The sequence below is a fragment of the Marmota marmota genome, unplaced genomic scaffold (genome assembly GCF_001458135.2).
Source record: "Marmota marmota marmota unplaced genomic scaffold, marMar, whole genome shotgun sequence".
Classification (NCBI taxonomy): domain Eukaryota; kingdom Metazoa; phylum Chordata; class Mammalia; order Rodentia; family Sciuridae; genus Marmota; species Marmota marmota.
In genome coordinates, this window is record NW_026000249.1 from 18,680,315 (window position 1) to 18,691,507 (window position 11,193).

General features: G+C 35.6%; 1 long non-coding RNA gene across 1 annotated transcript; it reads left to right on the forward strand.

The window, feature by feature from the left end:
• Positions 1-2,428: 2,428 nt before the first annotated feature.
• Positions 2,429-10,991, forward strand: LOC125614134. Its single transcript, XR_007344779.1, has 3 exons — positions 2,429-2,439; positions 3,959-3,963; positions 10,859-10,991. It is a non-coding gene; the product is annotated as an uncharacterized LOC125614134 (long non-coding RNA).
• The last annotated feature ends 202 nt before the right edge of the window (positions 10,992-11,193 follow it).

The window sequence follows — 11,193 nt, forward strand, 5'->3', positions numbered from 1 at the left end:
CCTCCTCACCACAAATGGGTTTCTGGCACCTTCTAATACAGTTTCAAAATAGTTAGGTCTGTAGTGGGGTCGAAGACTATGTATTTTAACAAATATTACCAAGATCATTATCATCAGGGAAATTATTATCATCTGGGAAAACTGAGAAAAACAAAATAAGAATTACTTTGAGAGTCAGATAGCTCAATATCTGTATATAATGTACCTCCTAAATTGAGAGCCAAGAGCCCTACAATCTAGTGAGAACTGTCTTAATTCCTACATTCCTATGCATGCTCTTGCCCTCCATAGGCTTTCTTACCCAGGAAGGTCTAACAACAATAGTCTGAATGTCTTCTAAAGGCAAGATTTTGCTAAACAAAGGAAATCAAGGGGAAGATGATTTCCTAATGTAGAGAGGAAATCAGACAGTAAGTGACATTCAGACATTATAATGAAAAAAGAAAACAGGAAATTAAAGAAAATATGATTGTTGATATTAAGTCAAGGATTACTATTTTTCTGAAGACTAGAGATTGCTTTTTAAGTGTATTATGAATCAATTCAAAACCTATTATCTTAGTTACCTTCTTCAAGGAAATATTTTTAATAGAGAAAGATAATTTTACAACTTTCTTTCTCCATTAAAAATAGTTCCTAGCCTGAAGGGTTTCATTATCATTTCTATTCTAATAGTCCAATAGTTTCCATGTATAAGGAAATTAAAGGAAAACATTAAATACTTATGTTCTACCTCTGGGTATATTTAACTCCACTGAGTGAATTTGTTACTTTTTCCATGCCCATGCTCCTCCAACAGGTAAAATCAAAGACAGCAGAAGTTCCAGTACACACTTGACCATGCTCTTGCATAACAAAATTGTTGTATCAAAATGGTAACAATTTCTTTCTTGGCTTCACATTTTGTTGTTCACAGAAAGCTGCATTATAAACTAGTGTGAGAAAGCACCCTATAAGTTCTAAAACATGATATAACAGGTGTTTCTGTGACTTTCCTTATGGTATAAATTGAGATCAATCAACGTACATTGGGCAATACGAGTACAAGGGTACAATAAGGGTACAAAAAGGGCACAGTGCCTCGTTTAACCACTAATTTTTTAAGATCAAATGACAATACCTGTTTCACAGGGGGAAAAAAACTATACTATTTTGAATCCATGAATCATCCTCCTACTTTCTGGAAACTCTGCATTGCCAAGAAAAATGCTATGAAGGAAGCTAGGTTTGCAATTCCTCTCCCCTTCCTCTCTATCTCCTTGCCCTTTTTCCTTTGCTGACTTCTTATTCTTGTTTATTGTCTTCCTCCTTACTTCTCTTACATTTTTCTCTCTTGTTGTAGAAAATTTAAAATCCTGCCAACTTGGGGATTTTCTCCATAATATGTTGTAAAATAGGAAAACACCTTCATTGTTGAATAAGCATTGAACTATATTATAATGTGCACCATAGGAAATCAGATAAGAGAATAGAAAGACTAAAAGAAGTCCCATCCAGTTTTTACAGTCAAGCATGTCTAATTCATTCCATACATATTATCTAAATTAATGGTTAACTCATGCACTTGTAAGAGAACTTGACAGTTCCATTTGCTATATATTCTCTCATGGTTCATCCAAATTCACCTTGTAATTGAGGTAGTCAATTTTTGCTAATTTTTTAGATCGAAAAAGTAATAAAACTTTTCATCTCTATGAGAAGTGAATGGTTTATAGCTCAGAGAAAGTGCCTAGGTTACATTCCCAAGAAATAGAAAAATTGGGTCCTATATTCCTTGATATCTACACTTCAAAGATATGGTTCTGGAACCCTTAAGCAAAAAAATTCCTGAGTTGTAAAGTTAGCATGGAGTTTACGTAGCCTTTATAAAGATTTATATACACATCAAAGTGATAGGAAGAAGGATTCACAAATCATGGTTTCTCATGGAAATTCTATAAGAAGGGAGAAGAGAGGTCTTTTTGCCTTTTGGCAACAGGGAAAATACCATTTTTTTAAATGTACTCTTATATTTTTAGCAAATATTTACTTAACCCATATTATTTGCTAGGCAATGCAGAATGTACAGATGTATGATGATAAAGTTACTGAAATGCTGTGTAGAAACAAGTTGAGAGATTTGTCAGGGAGCATGATTTAGCATGAATGTGGTGATGAAGATGGGAGAAAGGTCATGGTGGGTTTTGGTCTTTTAACAGTGGATAGTCTGCTTTATTCTGCTGGGGTAGGAACACAAATACCAAATTTGTTAGTTTGCTTTTTAAATTTTATTTTTCACAAAAAATCATATATTTATCACATAAAATATGATGGTTTGAAATAGTTATGCATTATGAAATGACTCAATTGAGCTAATTAACATATGTACTACTTCATATAATTTTTATGGTGAGAACACTTAAAATCTATTCTCTCAGCAATTTTCAAGAATAAAATACAGTACATTCATACCAACTATAGTCATCATGTTTACAATAGGCCTCTTGAAGTTATTCCTCCTACATAACTGAATTTTCTATGCTTTGACCAACATCTCCCCAAAGTTACCCTCCAACCCCCAAATTACCACCATTCTATTCTCTACTTCTATGAGATCAACTATTTTAGATTCCAAATATCAGTGAGATCATGTGGTATTTGTTTTTCTGTGCCTGGCTCATTTCACTCAACACAATGTAAATTAATAAAATAATTATGCAAAAACAATATGGAAGCTCCAAAAAATATAAGTAGAACTACTATATAATCCAAGAGTGTCACTAGTAGGTATTTACAAAAAGGAAATGAAATCAATATGCTGAAGAGATACCTACACTTACATGTTCATTTTATCATTATTCACAATGGCCAAGAAATGGAATGACTTAAGTCCAACAGATGAATGGATAAAGAAACAGTAGTATGTATGTATATGTATGTATGTATATATACACACACACACATACACACATGCACACAATGGAGTACTATTCAATGTTTAAAAAGGAAATCCTGTAATTTACAACAATGTAGAATGTAGATGAAACTTGCTATTTTTCTTTGGAGATCTTAGCTGTTGCTATCTTTTATATTTTATCATTGAACTAAAAATTTCGAACTTCTGAGTGAGATTTGTTCTCATTTCATTAATCATCTCTGTGAAGAAGATATGGAGAAAAAAAAGCCTTGGAGAAAACATGTGATATATTAAGTAGGACCTGCATTAACTAATACTAAGGGACTTGGCTTTTAAATCCTATGAATCTGTTTGCTCAAGTCTTAAGGGAGAAAATTGCACCAAATGATACCTAAGGATCCTTTCAATTATCTGTCAAAATAACTTATGGACTAGCTACTACAAGGACTGGCATGAAAATCAGAGAGTTGTTAAAAATACACCATCTCAGAATCTGCATTTTGGGCTGGGGTTGTGGCTCAGTGGTACAACACTTGCCTAGAACACATGAGGCACTGTTTTTGGTCCCTAGCACCACATTTTAAAAAACTAAATAAACAAATTAAAGGTATTTTTTAAAAAGAATCTGCATTTTAACAAAATCTTTATAGTATATATTACCCAAGTTGAAGTCTGAGAAGCACTGGTCTCCAGTCTGTAAAATGAAGAAATAAACAAAGAAGAATAAAGTGGTTCAGAAATATGGAGTAAATTTGGAATATACAGACAAGAAGCAATGACTGGTAGAAACAAGAAGAGTAAATTGCAAGAATTGAAGAGAAAAATGCAAGAGTGAGTTGTTGTTGGAGAAAGAAACAGAGCTGATCATAGAATCTTTCTGGACCTCAAAAACAGACTAAGGGAAAGTGTGATGAGGAGAAATAAAGAAGAAAAGTCAGTTCCTTCAGGGAGTAAAACACTCTCAACTGTTATAGTTTCCAGAAAATTCTTCCCCATGCTGGAAATTATAAGTATCCTCACTAAGCTTTCTGCTCCTTTCAGATAAAATGGATCCTTTCCTAGAAAATGTAAATTACCAAATCTGACTTGAGAATGCAAAAATAGTTTGAATAGATAGAGGGCTATAAAATATTTTTTTTAAGATAGAGGGAGAGAGGGAGAGAGAGAGAGAGAGAGAGAGAGAGAGAGAGAGAGAGAGAGAGAGAATTTTAATATTTATTTTTTAGTTATCGGCAGACACAACATCTTTGTTTGTATGTGGTGCTGAGGATCGAACCCGGGCCGCACACATGCCAGGCGAGCGCGCTACCGCTTGAGCCACATTCCCAGCCTGCTATAAAATATTAATAATTTAAATATCCACCCTTTTGAAGGCAACAGGTTCAGTTGGTTTCATGAGTCTGTTCTAACAATCTCATTATTTTTTCTATGATCTTATAGGCTAATTTTATATAACCTTATAAGCTAACCTCACTTATGGAAATAAATGTAGACATCCTAAATAAAATGTCAGCAAAAAAACCTTTTATTGTGTGAGAATATTAGATCCAAGTATTCATTCCAGGAATGCAAGGATAATTCATATTCAAACAATATTAATATAATTCATCACATTAACAGACCAGTGAGAAAATAATATTACTTCTACAAATGTTAAATTATTTTGACACTTTTTAAAAAATATTATTTATTTGTTCTAATTTGTTATACGTGACCACAGAATGCATTTTAATTCATAATACTCAAATTGAGCACAATTTTTCATTTCTCTGGTTGTACACAAATAGAGTCACACTATTCATGTCTTCATACATGTACCTAGGTTAATGATGTCCATCTCATTCCACCATCTTTCCTACCCCTATGCCCCTCCCTTTCCCTCCTCCCTTCTCTTTGCCCTATCCAAAGTTCCTCCATTCCTTCCATGCTCCCCCCAAACCCCCATTATGGATCAGCATCCACTTATCAGAGAAAACATTTGGCCTTCTGAACTTTGGTTTTGGGGGATTAGCTTACTTCATTTAGCATGCTATTCTCCAACTCCATCCATTTACCTGCAAATGCCATGATTGTATTCTCTTGCAATGATGAGTAATATTCCATTGTGTATAGATACCTCAGTTTCTTTATTCATTCATCTACTGAAGGGCATCTAGGTTGGTTCCACAATTTAGCTATTATGAATTTTGTTGCTATAAACATTGATGTAGCTGTGTCACTCTAGTATGCTGCTTTAATATCCTTTGGGTATAAACAGAGGAGTAGGATAGCTGGGTCAAATGGTGGTACCATTTCAAGTTTCCTAAGGAATCTCCATACTGCTTTCCAGATTGGTTGCACCAATTTGCAGTCCCACTAGCAATGTAAGAGTGTGCCTTTTCCCCTACATCCTTGCCAACATTTATTGTTGTTTGTATTCTTAATAGCTGCCATTCTGACTGGAGTGAGATGAAATCTTAGAGTAGTTTTGATTTGCAATTCACTAAATTGCTAGAAATGATGAACATTTTTTTTCATATATTTGTTGATTGATTGTATATCTTCTTCTGAGAGGTGTCTGTTCAGTTCCTTAGCCCATTTATTTATTGGGTTATTTATTTTATTAATGTTAAGTTTTTTGAGTTCTTTATATAAAGAACTGAATATTAGTGCTCTATCTGATGTGCATGTGGTAAAAATTTGCTCCCATTTGGTAGGCTTTCTATTCACCTAAGTTTTCCTAATAAAAACTCTTAATAATTAAAAATAACATAACTTTCTTAACTTATGAAAGAATATCTACCATAAACTCATAGGAAACATCATAGTTAACATGGAAACTTGAACAACATTCTCATTATAGGTAGGAACAAGACAAGAGTACTCATTATCTCTACAACATTGTTCTAGAAAACCTAGCAAAATTAATAGGCCATTAAAATGCAAGAAAAGCTAAAAATATTAGAAAGTAAGAGGAAAAAAACACTGTAATTTACAGACAATATGAACCCAGAGAAATAACCACAAAACTACAAAACTAATTAGGAAACTCACTAAGGTGGCCAGATACACAATCACAATACCTAAGTCTTTAAAGCTTTGTTATGCATCAGAAATAACCTCTCCAAAGTTGCCATGGAGCCACATAACATGTCAATAAATATTTGTTGACTGAATAATAAAATGCTATAAAGAATACCTTATTCACAATGGCAATAAAATTATATTTTAAAATCTCCTAAGAAAGAGATTTTCAAGAAATGTGCAAGATAGGGGCTGGGTTGTAGCTCAGTGGTAGAGTGCTTACATAGCATGTGTGAGGCACTGAGTTTGATCCTCAGCATCACATTTAAAAAGTCAATAAATAAAACTAATGTATTCTGTCCATTTAAATCTAAAACAAAAGAAATTAAAAAAGAAATGTGCAAGATATATTTTAGGAAAATTATGGAAGGACATAAAAGAAAATCTAGGTCTACAGTTAGGTTAGATCAGAGGCAGAACCATGTACTGGGCCTCCCCAGGCCACCAAGGCTCGTCCTCACCAAGCTGCTGTTGCTTCAATGCTGCTGGAACCTTCTCTACTTTCTCTAGGTCTACTCTGTATTGCTTTTCTACAAGAATTTTACTAGATAGAGAATACTAAAAAGAGAGAGAGAGAGAGAGAGAGAGAGAGAGAGAGAGTTGGCAAGATGGCGGAGTAGAGGAGAACCCAGTGAGTGGTCAGATGCTTTCCCTCACAGGGGCTCCCATTCACGAATTTAAGCTTCATGAAGCCTGTGACAGGATTTTAAACAGCAGTTTGTTGCAAGTCCAGCCCAGAACAAGGGGAAACCGGAGTCGCTCTTGCGCTGAAGCCAGCCAGCGGCGTGGCCCTGGAACCCACCGCAGTCGAGCAGACTTGAGTGCCACGGAGTTCTGGCAGCTTGGAGACGCAAGGTTACAGATCCTTTAGGGCTGGAGCCGCCACACTGCAACCCATGTCACTGCAGGGCACCGGATCAAGGACCGAATTCTGGACATAGCATAGGAATAGAACAGCCTAGTTCCCTCCACCTCACCGGACACCCTGGTGCAGAAACGGGCAGTCACCATCTTGGAATATCTATCTCATCAACTTTTGTCGGATGTAGCTGACAGCGCGATTGGCATCTGAACAAGTGTGTGATTCCCAACCTCCCCTCTACCCAGCTGTGATAACTCAAGACCTTTCTCACCAGCTCTCAGTGGACGTGAATATCTGAGTCCAGTGCAACTGAGAAGGTGCCTGGTCTCCAACTCCCCCTCCCCCAGATGTGATAACCCAAACCTTTCTCACCAGCTCTTGGTGGGTGTGGCTATCAGAGGGAATAGACCAAACAGGTTGCTGGTTTCCAACTCCCCCCTCCACAGCTGTGATGACTGGGTGACTACCCAATACAGGGATAGCACTCAGTTGATCAGGAGCACAGGGTGGCCAGGGCGCCACCTGCCCAGAGTGAACCCAGGGCTGCGGACAAGAGTCCCATCAATTGAGGCCTGGTGGGCAGGAGAGGGGAGGGGGATAGAGACCTGGAGCAACCCAAAGAGACCGGGATTGGAGAGGCACCTGGCAGGAGAGGGAAAGCCACTTCACACAGATTGCTTCCTCCACCCTGAGGGAAGAGACTCAACCTGGAATGCACAACACCACTTACTGGAAGAGAAGAAAACAGAATTCTAAGAGTGCATTTTTTTTCCTTCTTTCCTTTTTTCTTTTTTCTTTTTCTTCTCTTTTCCTCTCTCTCTTTTCATTCCTTTCTGTCTCTTCCCCCCTTTTTTCTTCTTTTCTTTTTACTTTTCTTTCTCCTTCTCTTCCTCTCCCAACCTCCAAATTGTTACTATTTCTACTATGTGTAATTTACTAAATGCAAATAGGTGTTTGTTTCTATGCTTCTTATTGTCCTCCCATGTACTTAACTACCCTAAAATACCTCCTGTCTATTCTCCTGTTAATAACCCCTGTCATTAGAGTTCTCCTCCAAAATAGCTAAGATATATTAATCCCCATACCCTCACATCTTTCCCCCTAAACATAAAATCCTACATATGTCCGACCCTCAGTTCTCTATATGCCACCAGAATCTGTATGCCTTTTATAAAGCTAATGACTATATTTTAAATTATAATTGAATCCAACATCTCTAGAGATTGTCTCCCATTACAAAGGAGAGATCTCGAAACTACACAAGAGCAATACAAATCTATAGGGGGAAAATAATAACACAACAGTCACACAGAGCTGGAAAGAAACGTGAGCAACATGAAAAAACAAGGAAAGAAAGGACCAAACAATGCAGGACAATTCGACAACAGAGGAAATAACAGCTACAGAAAAAAGACTGTCAGATAAAGATTTCAGGATATACATGGTTCAGATGATCTGGAGTCTCAAGGAAGACTTTATACAGCAAATGCAGACAATGAAAGATCACTTTGACAATGAATTACATAAACAAATCCAAAAAGATCAACTCTACGGGGAGATAGAGGTTATACAAAAAAAAAAACAAAAAAAAAAAACAGAAATCCAACAAATGAAAGAAATAATAAATCAAATTAAAAACTCAAATGATAGTATCACCAGCAGAGTAGAACACTTAGAAGTCAGAACATCAGAAAATGAAGACAAAGTATATCATCTCAAAAAGAGTGTAGGCCACTCAGAGAGACAGATAAGAAACCATGAGCAGGACATCAAAGAAATTTGGGATAGCATAGAAAGCAAACTTAATAGTTATTAGGATAGAGGAAGGTATAGAGGTCCAAACCAAAGGAATGAGCAATTTATTCAATGAAATAATTTTAGAAAATTTTCGAGACATGAAGAATGAAATGGAAATCCAAATCCTAGAAGCCTACAGGATGCTGAATGTACAAAATCACAAGAGATCCACACCAGGACACATTATAATGAAAATGACATACAGAACAAGAAGAGAATTTTGAAAGCCACAAGAGAAAGGAAGCAGATTACATTTAGAGGTAAACCAATTAGGTTAACGGCTGATATTTCAACACAGACTCTGAAATCTAGAAGATCCTGGAACAACATATTTCAAACGCTAAAAGATAATGGGTTCCAATGAAGAATCTTATATCCAGCAAAATTAAACTTCAGGTTTGAAGATGACATAAAAACCTTCCATGATAAACAAAAGTTAAAAGAACTTGCAGCTAAAAACCTTGTGCTTCAAAACATCCTTGGCAAAACATTACATGAACAGGAAAAAAAATAACAATGAAAATCAACAGTGGGAGGTAGTAAAGGAAAAAAAAAGAGGAAAAACAAATCAACTTAAATAACAAAAATAAACAAATATGGATGGAAATACAAACCATATCTCAAGAGTAACCCTAAATGTTAATGGCTTAAACTCACCAATCAAAAGACATAGGCTAGAGAATGGATTTTAAAAAAGATCCAACAATATGCTGCCTACAGGAGACTCATCTGATAGGATTAGATATACAGCCTGAAGGTGAAAGGTTGGGAAAAATCATACCATTCACATGGACTTCAGAAGCAAGCAGGGGTGTCCATACTGATATCAAATAAAATAGACTTCAAGCGAAAGTTAATCAAAAGGGATAAAGAGGGACACTACATACTGCTAAAGAGAACCATTCACCAACAAGACATAACAATCATTAATATATATGTCCCAAACAATGGTGCAGCTAGGTTCATCAAAAAACTCTCTCAAGTTCAAGAGTCAAATAGACCACAACACAATAATAATGGGTGATTTTAACACATCTCTCTCACCACTGGACAGATCTTCCAAACAAAAGTTGAATAAAGAAACTATAGAACTCAATAACGCAATTAATAACTTAGACTTAATTGACATATATAGAATATATCAACCAACATCAAGCAGATACACTTTTTTCTTAGCAGCACATGGATCCTTCTCAAAAATAGACCATATATTATGCCATAGGACAACTCTTAGCAAATATAAAGGGGTAGAGATATTACCATGCATTTTATCCGATCATAATGGAATGAAATTGGAAATCAATGATAAACTAAGGAAGAAAAATTCTGACATCACATGGAGAATGAACAATATGATACTGAATGAACAATGGGTTACAGAAGACATCAAGGAGGAAATTAAAAAATTCTTAGAGATAAATGAAAACATGGACACAACATATCAAAATTACTGGGACACTATGAAAGCAGTACTAAGAGGAAAATTCATTGCATGGAGTTCATTCCTCAAAAGAAGAAAAAGCCAACAAATAAAAGACCTCATACTACATCTCAAAGCCCTAAAAAAGAAGAACAAACCAGCAGCAAATGCAGTAGAAGGCAAGAAATAATTAAAATCAGAGCTGAAATCAATGGAATTGAAACAAAAGAAACAATTGAAAAAGTTGACAAAACTAAAAGTTGGTTCTTTGAAAAAAATAAATAAGATTGATAGACCCTTAGCCAGGCTAATGAAGAGAAGAAGAGAGAGAACCCAAATTACTAGCATACGGGTTGAAAAAGGCAATATCACAACAGACACTACAGAAATACAGAAGATAATTAGAAATTATTTTGAAACCTTATACTCTAATAAAATAGAAGATAGTGAAGGCATCAATAAATTCCTTAAGTCATATGATCTTCCCAGATTGAGTCAGGAGGATACACACAACTTAAACAGACCAATATCAAGTGAGGAAATAGAAGAAGCCATCAAAAGATTACCAACCAAGAAAAGCCCAAGACTGGACAGACATACAGCCAAGTTTTACAAGACTTTTAAAGAAGAACTAATATCAATACTCTTCAATCTATTTCAGGAAATAGAAAAAGAGGGATTATTTCCAAATTCATTCTATGAGGCCAATATCACCCTGATTCCAAAACCAGACAAAGACACCTCAAAGAAAGAAAACTTAAGACCAATATCTCTAAAGAATATAGATGCAAAAATCCTCAATAAAATTCTGACAAATGAGATATCAAAAAGATCCTACAACCATGATCAAGTGGGATTCGTCCCCGGGATGTGAGGTTGGTTCAATATACAGAAATCAATAAATGTAATTCATCACATCAATAGAATTAAAGATAAGAACCATATGGTCATCTCGATAGACGCAGAAAAAGCATTTGACAAAGTACAGCATCCCTTTTTGTTCAAAACACTAGAAAAACTAGGGATAACAGGAACATACCTCAACATTATAAAAGCTATATATGCTAAGCCTCAGGCTAGCATCATTCTAAATGGAGAAAAACTGAAGGCATTCCCTCTAAAATCTGGAACAAGACAGGAATGCCCTCTCTCACC